Source organism: Lagenorhynchus albirostris, chromosome 18 (assembly GCF_949774975.1).
Source record: "Lagenorhynchus albirostris chromosome 18, mLagAlb1.1, whole genome shotgun sequence".
In the NCBI taxonomy this organism is placed as follows: Eukaryota; Metazoa; Chordata; class Mammalia; order Artiodactyla; family Delphinidae; genus Lagenorhynchus; species Lagenorhynchus albirostris.
In genome coordinates, this window is record NC_083112.1 from 50,985,055 (window position 1) to 51,006,052 (window position 20,998).

Here is a 20,998-nt window from a genome sequence, read left to right on the forward strand (position 1 = left end):
CTGCACCACCAGGGAAGTCCGCTTCTCGAAACATCTTTAATCAACCGTCTGCCAAAGCCCATGACAAGCCTGCTGGTGGCACAGGAACAACAGATTTGTTTCTGCTTCTCTCCTCCCTTCCAAGGCTCATGTGAGTATCTCTCACAGGCTAATACAATGCAAAACCCTGCTAACAAGGATTCTGAGAAATGTAGTTCCTAGTCTTCTAGCCCTTGTGAATAAGAGATCTTGGAAGGTGAATAGTGCTGGGTTACCCACAGATAATCCACACAACACAAGATACACAAAAGTGAAAAAAAGAAGTCAATATAGGTGGTATGTGCTCAAAATACATTTCTCCTGGTAGGGGTATGAGATCAATTTCTTTGGATAGTACTTCTCTAGTGCCCATCAATTCTAGCGAGTCTCTCACTCTTATCTTCCAATTTCTGTCTCTCTAATTCACAGTCCTTCTCCCCGCCATCTTGCTTTTTGATCACCACCTTCCTCACCATCCAGTAGACTTTTAAGACACACCAATTTCCTTCTCTTCCATCTTGTGCAGGTCCTATGGTGTATAGTTTTTCTTTGACTATGAGTACTTTCCTCAAGATTGACCTAGAAAACATGGGCCGTAGAGGGTACAGCTGAATGGGCAAAGTCCAAATGTTCTAATAGGGGCTGGGGAGAGGGAAAGGCTATAAACCATTATTCATTAATAATTCTTGCTCTAGCACACACAAGAAGAAATGATCACAGACAGCACAGCTTTCTGTCCTGAGGTAACTCTGGTTTAGTCCCAAAGGGCTGATAACATCCCACAGACATTTGGTATGATGTTTTTCTCCCAGCATCCTTCTTGTTTTTTAGTTTGTCTTTCTGGCCTCTAGGAACTGGCCTATTATTTCATCTATCCTTTCCCATGGACAAGTCAGAGAGTCTTCCTTATTGCAAAAAACTAAATAACAACAACAAAAAAACCTTCAGCGCTCCACCTACTCAATGAATGCTGGCTTTCAGGAGGTTCATGCCTAGTTCACAAATGATTCACAGGGCCGTGAAAATTGACTCTCATTGAGAATCAATAAGAGACTCAGCCCTCAGCCCAGGGTGACAGCTCAGCTCACCTCTGCAGTCTCCCCTGATTCTCCCACTCAGCATAAGATTCCTCCCCTCCAACAGAGAAGTAGTTTTACCTCTTTGCAAGCCAACAGAATAACAAAACCTTTACCACCGAATATTGTATTCTGTCCAAAGCAAGCAGAGCCACACATCAAAAATAGCAAGATGCTGACCTCAGGTTGGGTCTAGTAGGAATCCTTGAGATAAAAAGGTGGGAGCTGGAACCTCATTCCTCTCAAGCCTTTGACTTTTCCCATGATGGGTGTGGCCTGTGGAAACAAGGTTATAGTAAAAAGGATATTAGTATTTCTCTGCATGCGCAGTGCCCTTTGGGACTGAAAAAGAACCCTATGCAGGGCTGGTTCTGGGTCCGAGGCCTGTCATCCCTCCTGGGATGTATGAGTTATTAGAGTCTCCCTTACTGGGTTCCCAGAATCTACCATGAATGTCAGGAGCTGTTTCAGTGGTATTCCATGGAAGGAAGAAGGGGAGAAAATAGAAAAGTAGAAATGATATTTGTGCATAGTATCCTGTATTAGTTCCATTCTTCACTTGGTTCAGTGCAAGTAGTATTTGCCAGGGTAAGTTTTGTTTTGTTATGTTTTAATATTTTAAAAGTATCAGTAGCAGAAGAAGGTTACAGGCATTGTAATGTCAATGTGGACTTCTAGATAAAGACAATTTAGTAGTAGGATTTCTTCTAGAGAGGCTGTAGCTAACCCCATGCCCCTGGTTGAGGAACTTGTTCTTTATGCCGTGCCTCATGAGGAAGACACAGCTGCCAAATTCCTCTGCACAATCCGCAAAGAATGTCCTTGCTTTTGAGATGTATTTACTGGGACCTTGTGAGATTTGGCGGCGAAGGGTGGGTCAGCACACGGGTGGGCTGCATACCTTTCCTGGGAGATACAGGAAGCTGCTCAGCCACTCACATGGCAGTGGGAATTTGATGTGCAACATTAGAAATTTCTTCTGTGGTTAGGCGTTTGCCCAGAAACATCTGAAGTGCTTCAGTGAGATCCTCTCCATGGTAATTTTTTGTTGTTATTTTTAAGTAACTCTGGTTACCTTCACTAAATGACGTCAATGACATAACTCTTAACATTTCTTGATATGCCTCTGCCATGCTGCCAAATCACACAGTTATGTGAAATATGTTGGCTTTCTTTCCTTCTAATCTTTGTAGTCAACTCAGGAGGTCCCTGAAAGAAAACACCCTCCCCCATCCCCCCACACTGTTTCTCTCGGCCATGGACTCTGCAGAGTGAGTGAAAGGGAGAGGAGGGTGTTTAATGCTGCTCTTTGTAAGATGACCCATTGCTTTACTACTCCAGTCTTTTACTTCACTGGAGACTCCTACGGGCTGCCTTACCAATTTAACCCCAGTGCTCTGTTTTGTTTTGCTTTCCCTTACTGTTGGAGAAATAAGGATTTGGATGAAAGAGTAAAGGACAGTAGACTATCAAGTAGCTTCATTAGAAACCCACTAGGAATTACTCTTGCTGCAAGACAGAAGTTCGCTCCCATTTAGTTTTTTCATTTGAACCTACCTATTTTAACAGAGGCAAAATGGGGCTTGATTGGGAGGAAAGGCAGAGAGGGAGTATATGCTTATAGGTTTCAGTCATCAGAGGATAATGCATTTTATATGTGCCCCTTTCTAGAGTCTGGGATGAAAATAAAAGTACGTAGACCACATAACTTCTCCTTAAGTAACTGGATAAGTAACAGTGGCAGAGTGTCCTCATGCAGAGGACACATGAAGAATATTTGATTCTGTAACATGAACACATCAACTCATAAAACCTTTTCTTTTCAGCTCCTATCTTGCCATTTAGCTTGTGATGGCTTTTATTTGGTGGAGGCTTTAGATGTGATGCTTGCCAAATGTTCATAGGGAAATCCATTTATTCAGAAAAGAAGTGTGCACTGAATGTCTCTTTATTCCTTCCTACATTTTCGGTACTTGTTCGACAGGGCTTTTGGAAAAACAAAGTAGGCAAAGTGGGCGATGCTTAGGGTGATGTTAGGGTACCAGGAAAGCCCAACTTTCTGAGAGATTCACACAGTTTCGCTGTGAAATGAAAGGGAACCCCAGTCTGGGTTTTCAGGGGGCCTTCCGTGGACTCCCAGTGGCTGTGAACAGGGAAATGAGCCCCAGAGCTGCTCCAGGCTTCTAACAGAGTAGGAGGGATACTTATGTGGGTTTTCTCAAGTTGGGATTGTGCAAACAAAGATCAGACGCTGACATTCTCAGCCTTTCTACATGGGCTTGGCCATGGGCCTGTAAATGTCAGGCCCACTCCCTGTTTCTGTGTTGCAGAATTACAGATATACTGGATAGGCAAGTCTGGTTGTGTGAGTGTTTCTGAGGGGAGAAAATCCTAACCAGCTTGAGTCACAGGCGATGGTGGAAAGTCTGGTGTTGGCTTCCAAGGACAGAAAATACATGCACTCAAATGAAACGGCTTCTTCTCGAGAGCATCATGGAACAGTATGCAGTGGAAAATGGAGTGGGGTGCGTGTTGCAGCAGCAGGAGTAACAGCAGCAAGGAGAAGAGGGTTAAAAACCCTGGCTCTTCCCCGTACCACTGTCTGCTGTGAAACTCCAAGCATGTTGCTTAACGTCTCTGAATCTCAGTTTCTTCATCTGTGAAATGAAGATGATAATAGTACTTTAGAAAGTTGTTCCGAGGGTGAAGTCGGATAAGGTGTAAGTGCTTCGAAGCTTACCTGACGTAGTAGCTTGTCAGGAAGTGTTCCATTATTTTGAATGGGCCCTGGTCTCACTTCCACGTAAATGAAGTTGTTGGATCTTTGGCAAGTCACCTGACCATTCAGAACCTCAGTATTCTTGTGTTGAAAATGAGGCTTTGACTAAGCGTTTATGATCTTTTTCGCATTTAGCATTCGCCCTCCACAGGGAGAGGATGAAAAAGAAAAGGCATGCTTTTACCATAGCGCTGGCTAGCAGGGAGCAGAGGTGGGCCCAGCACTGACAGTTCTGGCTGCTACAGACCATTCTGCCCATGCCTGTTCCTTGGCCATATTGTCTACAGCTGCCTTCTGCTGCCACAGCAGAGCTGAGATTTGGGATGTGGCCCACGAAGCCTAGAATAAAAGATTTACTATCTGGCTGTTTAAGAAAAAGATGGCTGACCTCTGGCCATAGACCAAGAGCAGTAAGGAGGGCTGATTCTGAGTTGTGTCAGTTACATTAAGAGTGAAAGCTGTCATAACATTTTTATTTTGTTTGATGACTTCATCAAGACTTCGTCTCTATCTGTGCTTAAAGCCAAGAAGTATCATATTTTATTTGCTAATGCAAGGTTTGTGAACTAGAATCTGATGGTTTCTTGGAAATTTCCCTTGACTGAGAAGAAATGTTTCATAAGATGTACTTTTTTTTTGGTAAGTGTCATAATTTAAACAGATAATAACTTTGGAATCATAGGTCAGCATTGTGCCTTTTACATATAAAAATGCATTTAATTAAGTCTTTAGATTACTTTTTAGCCTGCCTTGGGAATTTGGTTGGTTTGTTACTTTAAAATTCCCTCAATTTCTTTACTCTTCTTTGTCTATTAGTAGAACTGACAAAGTCTAGATTTGTTTTTATGGAAGACATCTGAATGAATACACATATATAATTTCTTTCTTCCTGAAAGAACTGAATACTAAGTAGAGAAAATGGAAAATAAAAAGCAAACCAACAGGAAAAAAAAAATTAAAAGACAGTGAAATGCATGAAATAAAAAAGCACCTAGAGGTGACCACCTGGAGGGGTGGGATGGGGGGGTGGGAGGGAGACGCAAGAGGGAGGGGATATGGGGATATATGTATACTTATAGCTGATTCACTTTGTTATAAAGCGGAAACTAACACACCATGGTAAAGCAACTTTACTCCAATAAAGATGTTTTTTAAAAAGTAAGAAATGTGAATGTTATTAAAAATAAAAAAACTAAACAAATCAAATCACAACTATCAAACTTATTGGTCTCTCCCAGTCCTAAGATTCAATTAACCCAAGCATTTGAGAAATTTTCTCTTTTGGAACTAAGTAATGTAGGAGGATTCGAATCAGTTTTCAATCTAAAGAAAATATATGTTTTCTCAACTTCAATTCAATTAACATTTCTTGAGGACGGAGGTGTGTAAGTGACAGTAGTAAGAAATGAAGGAGATACAGACTATAGTGAGGAGCATATAGTTCAATGGGAGAAGCAGGAGCATGTCTCAACAACTTCTATCTAAAGCAGAAATGGGAGGACTAGAATAGGGTGACCAAGAAAGAACTCCGGAAATATTTGAGACACTGTAACAGTTCCATTTCCTTGTTTGCTTACAACTGAAACCTTAATCAATAAGATGGAAAATTTATTGAGGGAAACTGGATGGTTCTCAGAATGGAAGGAAGAGTTGATAATGACAAGGTCTTGGAAAGACATAAATAGAATATCTTTAAGGTTCTGCTTCTGGAATAACTGAAGACTTAAGAGCTCACAACTGAACAGCCTTCTGCCCTATGACTCAAATTTGCATTCTCAGTAGAGAGCCTTTTTGCTTGGCTTGGATCACATGTCCAACTTTGGTGCTTGTGTGTAGTGGTGATATAGAGCTTGGGAGTGCATAGAGAGGGAAAAGTGGGCATTGCATTTTATTTTCCCACTAAAACGATTCAGCAAAGTTTATTGATACCATAAGAAGAAAGAAAGGATACTAAACAGGTAAAAGTTACTGTTGTCCTCTGTAGACATTTGCTAAAAGGAACTGGGGTGGATTTTGGAAGGGAAAGGGCTCAAGTTAGGCCTTGATGAATGAATAGGACTTTTAAAAGTAGATTTGGGGGACTAGGAAAAAGAGGGCATTCCGATCAGAGGGAACAGCTTGAGCAAAGGTATGGAACAAGAAAGAGTCCAAGTATAAATCATGATCTGAGAATGAGGAGAGGTCCAGTATGTTTGGTGTGTAAGGACATATAGTGAGTAAAATGGGGAGGATGATGGAGAAGGCATAAAATCAGAGTTCCAACTTATGTACAGTGTTGCAAAATGATTGGTTGAGATAATGGATATGAAAGTGTTTTGTAAACTACAAAGTGCCTTGAAAACTATAAGGATTTTCACATCTATGAATTGTTTCAATTAAAAAAAATTCCTCAGTAAATAGAGTTTTTCAAACTAAAAAAAAAAAAAAAAGCAAATTACCTCATGGTATTCTCAATCACCTAAAACCTCAAGTCTTCTCTCTCTCTCTCTCCCTCACACACACACACACATTCCCAAATTATTGAGACCAACTATTTTTAATAACTTTTAATTTAAATGACTTGGGGTTAGGAGAAGAACGGGGTGTTGGCAGGGGGTACTGTAAAATCAAAGCAATAAGAAGATGCACCAATTCCAAAATATTTGAGAATCACTGTTTTCTAGGGACATCATTTACACTATCAAAAATTTTGTTTCAGTGGTAGATAACCCAGTAGTTTACAAAAATATTTGGAAATTAAATTTTTTCTAGGATTCTCTGCTCTTTTCTGTAGGATTTATCCTTTGGTTATGTACAGTCAAGGAAGTGGGAGATAATTGAAAGCTGAATTGTGAGGAGGAAGGAGAGGAGGAGGATGTGAGTAGGAGAGGCTGAAGTATGGTAAGTGGGGGTCTTTCAGATATTGTGTGTAGGGAGGGAACAAGGACACAATTTGGAAAAACCACGTGGTTTGAGAGACTCAGTCAATGAGAATGTGTAAGAGGAAAATAGCAACAGAAACATAAGCATGACTGAGGAAGGCAGTTTGAACCACATTTCTCTAGTCTAGTCTATTGAAGGCTGAGTTACTGAGAAGGAAGACCCAGGAGGAAAGAGGGTCTGGGGATTTCATTTTTTTCTCAGGCAGCTTCTATAACATTTTCCCAGGTGTCACATGGCAATGCAAATAGATTCAGTTAAGAAACAATCACTAAGAACGGTCTAGGTCAGGCTCATTGTGGACACTAAGGATTCAAAGATAAATAAGCTTGGGCTCCTACCCTCAAGATCCTTCATTCTAATAGGAAAGACAAACACAGGTAGAGTTATTGACGTGTATGTGTGTGAGTGTAAATATGCATAAACCTAATATATAAGTGCTATACATTTATAAATCTAATATATGTGAGCTGCATGTACAACTATAGCAGATGAATCATATGTGTGTAAATATGAATATATAGAGGTATGTATGTGTGTTTGCATAGGGAATATATACAGCTTACACATGTTTTTCTCAAAGATTCAGCTGGGAACAGATTTCACATGATCGTTACAGCCAATACTCAAGCATCTAGTGATCATTTGAAAACATGCCTAGGTTAACATTGTTTATGTTACTCATGAGTGGAACGTAGAAAATGACTGTTTAAAAAATTGCATGTGTTTCTGGCATTTGTTTACAAAATTTTTAAATATAAAATTTTCGATGCAATCCTAAAGATGTCACCTATTTTTAAGAGTATAGATTTTTGGGTATTTATTTACTAAATCAAATAACTGTATGCATTTGAACTTTTGTTTGCTGAATAAAATTTTTAGTTTTTTAAAATTGTAAAAATATATGAAATTATAGAGAACTTTGAGAAATTGCAAAAACATGATAGTTGTGGTAGACTGAATAATGTTCCTGCAAAGACATCCACGTTCTAATCCCCGGAGCCTGTGAATATGTTACCTTGCATGGCAAAAGGAACTTTGCCGACATGATTAAATTAAGGGTCTTGAGATGGGGAGATTATTCTAGATTATCTGGGTGGGATCAATGTAATCATGGGTCCTTATGAAATAGAGACAGAGGATCAGAGTCAGACATAGGAGATGGAATGACAGAGCAAGAGGTTAGAATGATGCAAAGAAGGAGTCGTGAACCAAGGCGTGCAGGCAGCCTCTAGAATCTGAAAAAGGTGGACGTGGATTCTTCCCTTTTATACTCCAAAAGGAACCAACCCTGCTAACACACGGACTTTAGACTTCTGATCTCCAGAACTGGAAAGTAATAAATTATGTTGTTTTTAAGCCGCTAAATTTGTGGTAATTTGTTATAGCAGCAATAGGAAACTAATACAATAGTAAATTATTAGAGGAAAGATAAAATAGATTTAAAAAAAGAAATGAAACTCTGCCATGATGGATATGGGATACTGAGGAAAGAGAAGAACAATGAGGACAAAAAGAGAGAAATGCCAAGCCAATCAAATACAAGAGCAAGTTGTCATCTAAGAGAAGGGAATTACGGAATGCTACACTGAACACTGTACAAATGAGGAAACTGAGACAAGAGGAGCTAAATGACTAGCACCAGGTTACACAAGTAGTCATTGGCAGAGTCTATCTGACACCTGAGACTGTGCTCTTAAGCACTAAGCCATACTGCCTCTGCTACTGAGGTCTCCTAGGGGTGTATGTGGTATGCTGAGTACGCGTAGTTTATCATATAATGTGTTTAAGTACTGTAATGAAGGCATATACAGAGTTCCCTTGGAGCAGAGAGAAAGAGGGAGCCTGCCTGTGTTTAGGGAGTGGGATGGTAGGAAAATCTTCACAGAGCAGGTTAGGTATTTGCTGGGCCTTTAAAGGTGAATAAACATTACCAGATACACAAGAAGCAAGGATATTTCTGGTCACAGCAATGGAATTAGGGCAAATGTTAAAGGCCTGATATATACAGTATGTTTGGGCAAAATCAAGGATTTTGATGAGGTTAGAGCTTAGGGTGCACGGAGGCAAGTGTTGGGAGAGGAGCCTGGAATAGTTGAAAGTCACTTAAAAAAGGTATCTAGACCAACTTTTTGCTTGTGCTATTTTCCTGGGCCAATATGGTACTTCAAATGTGGCTAGTGCAACTGAAGAAACTAATTTTAAATTTTATTTAATTTGAATAATTTAAATTTAAATAACCACACATGGCTAGTGGCTGCTGCATTGGACAACACCGTCTTATATGAATCTAAGGTATGAATTCAAATGATGGGACATGGGGAACTTATGATGGATTTGAAGCTGGACAGTGACGTGATTGCATCTGTTCTAGAAAAATAACGTAAAGGGATGATGTATCTTTACTGGGGAGAAAGTTCTGACTTGCTGCGTGCTCCGCCTGTAGCCCACTTCCGAGCAGTTACAAGGCCTAGGGGAGCAGTGCCTTGTTCCGTGCAGTGATATTGCTTTGGTCACAGCTGATTGAGATGGGGTAGGTGTCTGTGCAAAACTGATCTCATCTGGCTTACCAGAAGCCACAGATGGCCTGGTGCAAGAGCTCTACCTATAGGAACGCAGCATGGCATGGTGGCTGACCAACTCAAGCAGATGTCTCCCAGAGGATTTAAACTGATACATGCAGAGACTGTGATAAATTGATAACATGGTAGAATGAAGAAGCAGGAAGAGAATCAGAGAAAGTGGGACTGAGTCATGGAAGGGAGACTCATACAGTTGCTATTGGGTGCCCAGGGTTGCACTGGACAACTAGTGTTGTTTTGCAAAGTTAACCAGTAGGGAATATCATTTAATTTCTAAGAAAGGGTGCTGACTCTCTATCCTGTCTTCCTTACAGCCCCCTGAAACTTTATACTAAACCTCCTGTGCTGTGAGGATTAGTTCCAGCAGGCCTGGAATTAGCCTGATTATTCTACTAAAATAAGAAATAAGCATGCACAGCACTGATCTGAAACATACTGATTAATAGCATTGCTTTGGAACCCTGTGCCCTAAGAATTTCAGGTTGGTTTGAACCAGCTAATCAACATTGTTTATTGATAACAGTGAGACTGATGATTTGTACCTGGTGAGACCCCAGAACCCCAGGTCACATAGCAGGAATACCTTATGTGACCAGCAGGGTATAAGAAATTCCAACTGAGATTCCATTTGGGTGACCCATTCACACGTCAGTTGTTTTTGATATATAAGAGAAAGTATATCCTGCAAAGACCCTTGCAGAGGGAGGACAACTGAGCTTACAAGTGGCTTTGCTGACCCTTTACTGAGACAGCCTTTAGCTGTGATGATTATCTTTACTTTAATGTGGTTTCTACCAGTGCATCTTTTTCCTGTAATGAACTGTAGATTTATTATTTTTAAAAAATTTTATTGGAGTATAGTTGATTTACCATATTGTGTTAGTTTCTGCTATACAGCAAAGTGAATCAGTTATACATACACATATATCCACTCTTTTTTATATTCTTTTCCCGTATAGGTCATTACAGAGTATTGAGTAGAGTTTTAAGCTCCGGAAACCTCAGTCGATGACAACGTACTAACAGTTAAAGAGGGGAGAGCCACAGTACCCAAAATGATGATACTTAGAAATCTACATACATTTGCTTTGTGTAGATTTCTAAATAACATCATTTTGGGTACTGTGGCTCTTCCCTGTTTAAGTGTTAGTACGCTCGCATCAACTAAGGTTTCTGGAGCTTATCTCTGATCTTTACAACCTGAAAGAGGCTGACTGACTCAGCAGGGGACATATTTGAACAATGAAGAGACCAGTTATCAGGTGATGGAAATAGTTTTCCCTCAAGATGATGAGGTTCCCAATCAAAGCAGGGGTGATGGGAGTCCAGTGGACAAGGAAGGTTGGACTGAATTAGGAGGTAGACTTGAGAGTGATGGGCCAGTCACCATTTAATTGGATGAGGATGTGGAATGGAGAGAGGAAAGGAGGAGGCAATGACAATGAAGCTTTCAACCTTGGGTAATAAGTGCAGCTCTGGTAATTACGATTTGAGCATTCTCTATAAGATGCGGAGAAATGTTCTCTTGTTTTAAGAGAACAGTGCGTGCTGTAGCCTGTAGGTGAATTGAAGAGCCAATAATATAGCCTTTAGTTCAGCCTATTATATAGTCTATAGTCCAGCCAGAGATAGAAAAATCTGCTCAGAAAATCAGATTTATAAAACGGATAAACCAGATTTTTGGCAAACAGTGACTACCCCTTGTATATGCACTCTTATTGTTTATGATTATTATTCCAACATGCAATCAACAATACTGAGTGCTACTGTGAGTCAGAACTGTGCTACATGTTTAGAATAAAGCTAAATATACAGGCCCCTGATTGCAAGGGGTTGCTTGAGATGTAATACCATGAAATATTTGGCTATGGAGAGACTGATGTAAAATGGAAAGATTGACAGTGAATTGAAGAAAATGAGAAATGATGATCACGAAATTATGAAATAACAATCTGGGTTTTAAAGTAAGGCTTTTTCCATAAAGATATTCACATAAGTATATTAGAAGCTTGATAAAGTATTGGAAGATTTTGGAGCAGTTAAAATATCCAATGATCATTCTATGCTGATCTCTGATAGTTTGGTAAAGTGATCATAGAAAGTCTGCTCCAAACCTCACTCTTGGCCCAGAGGAACTGGTATTGCTGGGCTACAAAACGGCTGGTTCTGGTGGGTACAGCAACGAGGAGGAAAGTAGCAAAACCTTCAATCGGGGTTTCTCAACTTATGCACTATTGAGGAGAGTTTGGCGGCAAGTCCTACTTACCCAATTACATCTCTGCTCCATCTCTCATTAATTGAACCAGCCATGCCTCAGATTGCCAAACTCTAAATTATATTCATAAGCAGAAATCTGAAAGATGTTAAGAAGAAAATTTAGGAAGGCAGAGTGGTTGGATGATTCATCTCCCTCTTGACCACCTAATCATCGTCCACTCGAACTTCAAAATTCAGTGTCAACAACATCTTCCAGGCCCAGGTGGAATTCCTTAGTCTCTCCACTATCTGAAACCCACAAAATTGCTCTGTATTACTTTATCCTGGTATATTATAGCTATTTACTTCAATGTCTATCTCTCCAAACATGGTGAGTTCCTGGAGACCAATCACTAGGTCTCATTAATTTTTCTGTCCTTTGGAACTGAAACAGTACTAGAAACATATTAGGTACTTAATATTTGTTAAATGAACAAATGACTGAAGAAGACAAAAGAGAATTAGAGCGATAAGTTGGTAAATTCATAACAGAGGGCAATTTGGTAATATTTATCTACCAAAGTTAAAATATATAAATCCTTGAATCCAGCAATTACATCTCTAAGAATTTATTTGACATATACACACGTGTGCAAAATGTTTATGTGCAGTGCTATTCACTGTAGCATTGTTTGTTAGCAAAAGCTTAGAAGTGGTAGAAATGTCCATTAATAATGAATTGATGAAATAGATTATGGAATACCCATATAATGGAATGCCAGGCAGCTGTGAAAAACACAGTGTGGAAAGATCTTCAGGATATAATGTTAAAGGAAAAAAAACACAGTAGTGTAGTATGCAAATGTTTGTATAAAAAGAGAGGAAATATCTATACCCTACCTTTGTTTGTATTTGTATAAATGGCTCTGGGAGGACCCAGAAGAAACTAATAACTACCCTTTTTTTGGAGACTGAGGTTTGGTGGGACACAAAGACTTTTCATTGTATTCCTTCTTATACTTTTAATTTCTGAAAAATGAACATATATGACTAGCTCAAAACATTGTGTAAATAATTTTTTTAAAAGAAAACTGCATATGGATGGTTATAGCAGCTTTATTCATCATTGCCAAAACTTAGGAGCAACAAAGATGCCCTTTATTAGGTGAATGGCTAAATAAACTGTGGTACATCCAGACAACGGAACATTATTCAGTGTTAAAAAGAAATGAGCTATCAAGCCATGAAAAGACATATGGAGGAAGCATAAATGCATATCACTAAGTGAAAGAAGCCAGTCTGAAAAGGCTACATACTGTATGATTCCAACTATGAAATTTTTTTTAAAGATATTTTTGATGTGGACCACTTTTTTTTTTACATCTTTATTGGAGTATAATTGCTTTACAATGGTGTGTTAGTTTCTGCTTTATAACAAAGTGAATCAGTTATACATATACATATGTTCCCATATCTCTTCCCTCTTGCGTCTCCCTCCCTCCCACCCTCCCTATCCCACCCCTCTAGGTGGTCACAAAGCACAGAGCTGATCTCCCTGTGCTATGCGGCTGCTTCCCACTAGCTATCTATTTTACGTTTGGTAGTGTATATATGTCCATGCCACTCTCTCACTGTGTTACAACTTACCCTTCCCCCTCCCAATATGCTCAAGTCCATTCTCTAGTAGGCCTGTGTCTTTATTCGTGTCTTACCCCTAGGTTCTTCATCACATTTTTTTTTCTTAAATTCCATATATATGTGTTAGCATACGGTATTTGTCTTTCTCCTTCTGACTTACTTCACTCTGTATGAAAGACTCTAGGTCTATCCACCTCATTATAAATAGCTCAATTTCGTTTCTTTTTATGGCTAATATTCCATTGTATAGATATGCCACATCTTCTTTATCCATTCATCCGATGATGGACACTTAGGTAGTTTCCATGTCCTGGCTATTGTAAATAGAGCTGCAATGAACATTTTTGTACATGATTATTTTTGAATTATGGTTTTCTCAGGGTATATGCCCAGTAGTGGGATTGCTGGGTCGTATGGTAGTTTTGTTTGTAGTTTTCTAAGGAACTTCCATACTGTTCTCCATAGTGGCTGTACCAGTTCACATTCCCACCAGCAGTGCAAGAGTGTTCCCTTTTCTCCACACCCTCTCCAGCATTTATTGTTTATAGATTTTTTGATGATGGCCATCTCACTGGTGTGAGATGATATCTCATTATAGTTTTGATTTGCATTTCTCTGATGATTAATGATGTTGAGCATTCTTTCATGTGTTTGTTGGCAGTCTGTATATTTTCTTTGGAGAAATGTCTATTTAGGTCTTCTGCCCATTTTTGGATTGGGTTGTTTGGTTTTTTGTTACTGAGCTGCATGAGCTTGTTGTAAATTTTGGAGATTAATCCTTTGTCAGTTGCTTCATTTGCAAATATTTTCTCCCATTCTGAGGGTTGTCTTTTTGTCTTGTTTATGGTTTCCTTTGCTGTGCAAAAGTTTTACAGTTTCATTAGGTCCCATTTGTTTATTTTTGTTTTTATTTCCATTTCTCTAGGAGGTGGGTCAAAAAGGATCTTGCTGTGATTTATGTCATAGAGTGTTCTGCCTATGTTTTCCTCTAAGAATTTGATGGTGTCTGGCCTTACATTTAGGTCTTTAATCCATTATGAGCTTATTTTTGTGTATGGTGTTAGGGAGTGATCTAATCTCATACTTTTACATGTACCTGTCCAGTTTTCCTAGCACCACTTATTGAAGAGGCTGTCCTTTCTCCACTGTACATTCTTGCCTCCTTTATCAAAGATAAGGTGACCATATGTGCGTGGGTTTATCTCTGGGCTTTCTATCCTGTTCCATTGATCTATATTTCTGTGTTTGTGCCACTACCATACTGTCTTGATTACTGTAGCTTTGTAGTATAGTCTGAAGTCAGGGAGCCTGATTCCTCCAGCTCCGTTTTTCATTTTCAAGACTGCTTTGGCTATTCAGGGTCTTTTGTGTTTCCATACAAATTGTGAAATTTTTTGTTCTAGTTCTGTGAAAAATGCCATTGGTAGTATGATAGGGATTGCATTGAATCTGTAGATTGCTTTGGGTAGTAGAGTCATTTTCACAATGTTGATTCTTCCAATCCAAGAGCATGGTATACCTCTCCAACTATTTGTATCATCTTTAATTTCTTTCATCAGTGTCTTATAATTTTCTGCATACAGGTCTTTTGTTTCCTTAGGTAGGTTTATTCCTAGATATTTTATTCTTTTTGTTGCAATGGTAAATGGGAGTGTTTTCTTGATTTCACTTTCAGATTTTTCATCATTAGTGTATAGGAATGCAAGAGATTTCTGTGCATTAATTTTGTATCCTGCTACTTTACCAAATTCATTGATTAGCTCTAGTAGTTTTCTGGTAGCATCTTTAGAATTCTCTATGTATAGTATCATGTCATCTGCAAACAGTGACAGATTTACTTCTTTTCCGATTTGGATTCCTTTTATTTCCTTTTCTTCTCTGATTGCTGTGGCTAAAACATCCAAAACTATGTTGAATAAGAGTGGTGAGAGTGGACAACCTTGTCTTGTTCCTGATCTTAGTGAAAACGTTTTCAGTTTTTCACCAATGAGGAAGACGTTGGCTGTGGGTTTGTCATATATGGCCTTTATTATGTTGAGGAAAGTTTCCTCTATGCCTACTTTCTGCAGGGTTTTTATGATAAATGGGTGTTGAATTTTGTCGAAAACTTTCTCTGCATCTATTGAGATGACCATATGGTTTTTCTCCTTCAATTTGTTAATATGGTGTATCACATTGATTGAGTTGCATATACTGAAGAATCCTTGCATTCCTGGAATACACCCCACTTGATCATGGTGTATGATCCTTTTAATGTGCTGTTGGATTCTGTTTGCTAGCATTTTGTTGAGGATTTTTGCACCTATGTTCATCAGTGATATTGGCCTGTAGTTTTCTTTCTTTGTGACCTCCTTGTCTGGTTTTGGTATCAGGGTGATGGTGGCCTAATAGAATGAGTTTGGGAGTGTTCCTCCCTCTGCTATATTTTGGAAGAGTTTGAGAAGGATAGGTGTTAACTCTTTTTTAAATGTTTGATAGAATTCGCCTGTGAAGCGATCTGGTCCTGGGCTTTTGTTTGTTGGAAGATTTTTAATCACAGTTTCAATTTCAGTGCTTGTGATTGGTCTGTTCATATTTTCTCTTTCTTCCTGATTCAGTCTTGGCAGGTTGTGCATTTCTAAGAATTTGTCCATTTCTTCCAGATTGTCCATTTTATTGGCATAGAGTTGCTTGTAGTAATCTCTCATGATCCTTTGTATTTCTGCAGTGTCAGTTGTTACTTCTCCTTTTTCATTTCTAATTCTATTAATTTGAGTCTTCTCCCTTTTTTTTTGATGAGTCTGGCTAATGGTTTATCAATTTTGTTTATTTTCTCAAAGAAAGAGCTTTTAGTTTTATTGATCTTTGCTATAGTTTCCTTCATTTATTTCTGATCTGATCTTTATGATTTCTTTCCTTCTGCTACCTTTGGGGTTTTTTTGTTCTTCTTTCTCTAATTGCTTTAGGTGCAATGTTACGTTGTTTATTCGAGATGTTTCCTCTTTCTTAAGTAGGATTGTATTGCTATAAACTTCCCTCTTAGAACTGCTTTTGCTGCATCCCATAGGTTTTGTGTCGTCGTGTCTCCATTGTCATTTGTTTCTAGGTTTTTTTTAATTTCCTCTTTGATTTCTTCAGTGATCACTTCGTTATAAGTAGTGTATTGTTTAGCCTCCATGTGTTTGTATGTTTTACAGATCTTTTCCTGTAATTGATATCTAGTCTCATAGCATTGTTGTTGGAAAAGTTACTTGATACAATTTCATTTTTCTTAAATTTACCAAGGCTTGATTTGTGACCCAAGATATGATCTATCCTGGAGAATGTTCCATGAGCACTTGAGAAAAATATGTATTCTGTTGTTTTTGGATGGAATGTCCTATAAATATCAATTAAGTCCATTCATATTTAATGTATCATTTAAAGCTTGTGTTTCCTTATTTATTTTCATTTTGGATGATCTGTCCATTGGTGAAAGTGGAGTTTTAAAGTCCCCTACTATGAATGTATTACTGTCGATTTCCCCTTTTAGGGCTGTTAGTATTTGCCTTATGTATTGAGGTGCTCCTATGTTGGGTGCATAAATATTTACAATTGTTATATCTTCTTCTTGGATCGATCTCTTGATCATTATGTAGTGTCCTTCTTTGTCTCTTCTAATAGTTTTTATTTTAAAGTCTATTTTGTCTGATATGAGAATTGCTACTCCAGCTTTCTTCTGGTTTCCATTTGCATGGAATAACTTTTTCCATCCCCTCACTTTCAGTCTGTATGTGTCTCTAGGTCTGAAGTGGGTCTCTTGTAGACAGCATATATATGGGTCTTGTTTTTGTATCCATTCAGCCAATGTGTGTCTTTTGGTGGGAGCATTTAGTCCATTTACATTTAAGGTAATTATCGATATGTGTGTTCCTATAAACATTTTCTTAATTGTTTTGTGTTTGTTATTATAGGTCTTTCCCTTCTCTTATGTTTCTTGCCTAGAGAAGATCCTTTAGCATTTATTGTAAATCTGGTTTGGTGGTGCTGAACTCTCTCAGCTTTTGCTTGTCTGTAAAGGTTTTAATTTCTCCATCAAATCTGAATGAGATCCTTGCTGGGTAGCGTAGTCTTGGTTGTAGATTTTTCTCCTTCATCACTTTAAATATGTCCTGCCAGTCCCTTCTGGATTGCAGAGTTTCTGCTTTAAGATCAGCTGTTAACCTTATGGGGATTCCCTTGTGTGTTATTTGTTGTTTTTCCCTTGCTGCTTTTAATATGTTTTCTTTGTATTTAATTTTTGACAGTTTGATTAATATGTGTCTTGGTGTGTTTCTCCTTGGATTTATCCTGTATGGGGCTCTCTGTGCTTCCTGGACTTGATTAACTATTTCCTTTCCCATATTAGGGAAGTTTTCAACTATAATCTCTTCAAATATTTTCTCAGTCCCTCTTTTTCTCTTCTTCTTCTGGAACCCCTATAATTCGAATGTTGGTGCGTTTAATGTTGTCCCAGAGGTCTCTGAGACTGTCCTCAGTTCTTTTCATTCTTTTTTCTTTTTTCTGCTCTGCAGTAGTTATTTCCACTATTTTATCTTCCAGGTCACTTATCCGTTCTTCTGACTCTGTTTTTCTGCTATTGATCCCTTCTAGAGTATTTTTAATTTCATTTATTGTGTTGTTCATCGCTGCTTGTTTCATCTTTTGTTCTTCTAGGTCCTTGTTAAATGTTTCTTGCATTTTCTCTATTCTATTTCCAAGATTTTGGGTCATCTTTACTATCATTATTATGAATTCTTTTTCAGGTAGACTGCCTATTTCTTCTTCATTTGTTAGGTCTGGTGGGTTTTTATCTTGCTCCTTCATCTGCTGTGTGTTTTTCTGTCTTCTCATTTTGCGTATCTTACTGTGTTTGGGTTCTCCTTTTTGCAGGCTGCAGGTTCATAGTTCCCGTTGTTTTTGGTGTCTGTCCCAAGCAGCTAAAGTTGGTTCAGTGGGTTGTGTAGGCTTCCTGGTGGAGGGGACTAGTGCCTGTGTTCTAGTGGATGAGGCTGGATCTTGTCTTTCCGGTGGGCAGGTCCACGTCTGGTGGTGTGTTTTGGAGTGTCTGTGGGCTTATTATGATTTTAGGCAGCCTCTCTGCTAATGGGTGGGGTTGTGTTCCTGTCTTGCTAGTTGTTTGACATAGGGTGTCCAGCACTGTAGCTTGCTGGTCGTTGAGTGAAGCTGGGTGTTGGTAGCGAGATGGAGATCTCTGGGAGATTTTCGCCATTTGATGTTACATGGAGCTGGGAGGTCTCTTGTGGACCAGTGTCCTGAAGCTGGCTCTCCCACCTCAGAGGCACAGCACTGACTCCTGGCTGTAGCACCAAGAGCCTTTCATCCACACGGCCAGGAAGGCAAATGGAAAGTACACAGGGTGGAAGATGAATTGCAGCAAAGCCTTTGTCATATGATAGTGACTTCGCGGGCTCGCCGGGCGTGAGGGCATGTTTGTGGCTCGCCCTCAGTGGCCAGTCAGGGGTTCTCTATGGGAAAGTGGAGAGAGAGGAGCTCGCGGAGCCGCTCTGCCTCTGCTTCACTGTACACTGCTCCACATACAGTACATGCAGCCTGATGTGGACCATTTTTAAGGTCTTTATTGAATTTTGTTACAATATTGCTTCTGTTTTATATTTTGGTTTTTTGCCGTGAGGCATGTGGGATCTTAGCTCCCCGACCAGGAACCGAACCTGCACCCCCTGCATTGGAAGGTGAAGTCTTAACCGCCAGACCACTGGACTGCTAGGGAAGCCCCTATATGACATTTTTAAAAAGGCAAAACCACGTAGACCAGGGGTCCCCAACCTCTGGTACCGCTCCATGGCCCATTAGGAACCTGGCTGTGCAGCCGGAGGCAGGCGGCAGGTGAGCAAGCAAAGCTTCCTCTGCTGCTCCCCCATCGCTGGCATTACTGCCTGAACCACCCCCCATCCTGGTCTGTGGACAGATTGTCTTCCACCAAGCCAGTCCCTGGTGCCAAAGAGATTGGGGACCACTGACGTAGATGGCAAAAGGGTCAGTGGTTTCCAGGGGTTGTGGGGAAGGAGGGATGATTAGGTTGAGAACAGAGGATTTTTAGGGCAGTGAAACTATTCTGTATGATAGTAATGGTGGCTACATGTCATTATACATTCATCAAAACCCATAAAATGTTCAGCACCAAGAGTGATGTGCTAACGTAAATTACAGACTTTGAATGATGATGATGCATCAGTATAGGTTCATCGATTATAAAAAAGGTACCACACTGGTGAGGGATGTTGATAAATAGGGGAAGCTGTGTATCTGGGGGAAGGTGGTATATGTTTTTTTTCTGTACCTTCCTCTCAATTTTGCTGTGACCCTAAAACTGCTCTAAAAGTAGTCTATTTGAAAGGAAAAAAGAAAAGAAAACTGGTGAGCTAGATTTACACCATCAATAAAGGACCTAGATTCTGTAGCAACTGCTGGCCATTCTCCTGTCTGATATTTTGATCTAACACATGTGGGCTGTGGTTTATTATTTTTGATGCTATGAGTGATACAAGCGCCTACATACATGCGTATATATACACATTTCCTGCTAAAAGCCATTGTACTTTTCTGTCACCTGTTATTCAGGGCTCAGACCTGCTGTAAATTTAGCGCACCCTGTAATCCAGCCATGGTCTCTTGGGTAAAGTGCGTATCTCCTTTCTGGCACTTTGGAGAGACAGTGGACCTTCATATCCAAGAATGTGGGCTCTGCAGTCAGCCTGCCTATGCTGGAATTCTGGACATGTCTAATTCCCAAATGTGTGATCTTAGGCTTTTGTTTTCTGCTCTCTATCATGACCTAACAGCAGTTCCTATGGTTCCTATAGTGTAAGGTTTTTGTGAGGATTAAATGAAACAACATACATAAAGCACTAAGCAATGACTGGCCCACACTTAAACTACTGTCGTTGTTGCTTTTATCAGCATCATTATACTCATCATCAGCCTTGCCTAATCTCTTCTGGTTTCTCTGGGCAAGGGTAGTTGCCTGTTGGAGCATGAAGAAGAGTCAGAAAGCCTCAGGAACTCAGGGCTGAGCCCTCCTGGTTCCTCATGAAATTGTCTATAGAGTGCAGGTATGGAGTCCTGATCTCTTCACTGCGGCCTGTCCACGTGGTAAAGAGGCTGATCTCATCCATCTCCCTGCAGCAAGAAAGACGTGGACCTGAGGATGAAGTGATTGCTCATAGTGAATAGTGGATCTGCAGAGATGATGGAACACAGGCTCCCGTGGGGTCTCTCCTGGGCTCTCTGTGGGTCTGCATCATGCTGGCACCATCAGTGCGTATTAAGCAACGCACCCGCTCTTGCAGCACTGGCAGTAAGGCAATAACTCATTAATTCTGGCATCTGTCTACTCCCAGACAAAGAGAAATTGGTTCTGTAATTAGCACTCTACTGTTACCGCTTTTGTTTCAACATGTACATAACATTTATTTTCTCCATCTGGGAGAAAAGTGGGGAGCCCTCTATCTTTCAACCTCTCAAAGTCCCTGCATGACAGATTAGAGAGCTTTGAGATGCTGATTTGTCCTGTTTGTATTTTTTTGCATTTTCAGCATCACTTTTTGAATCTCTCTGGGATAAGGAGGTATCTTAGTCTGTTTAGGCTGCTATAACAAAATTACACAGACAAGGCAATTTATAAACAACAGGAATTTGGTTCTCCCTGTTCTGGAGGCTGGGAAGTCTGAGATGAGGCTGCCAGCATGGTTGGGTGAGGCTCCTCTTCCTGGTTCATAGCCTGCGTCTTCTCACTGTGTCCTTACGTGGTG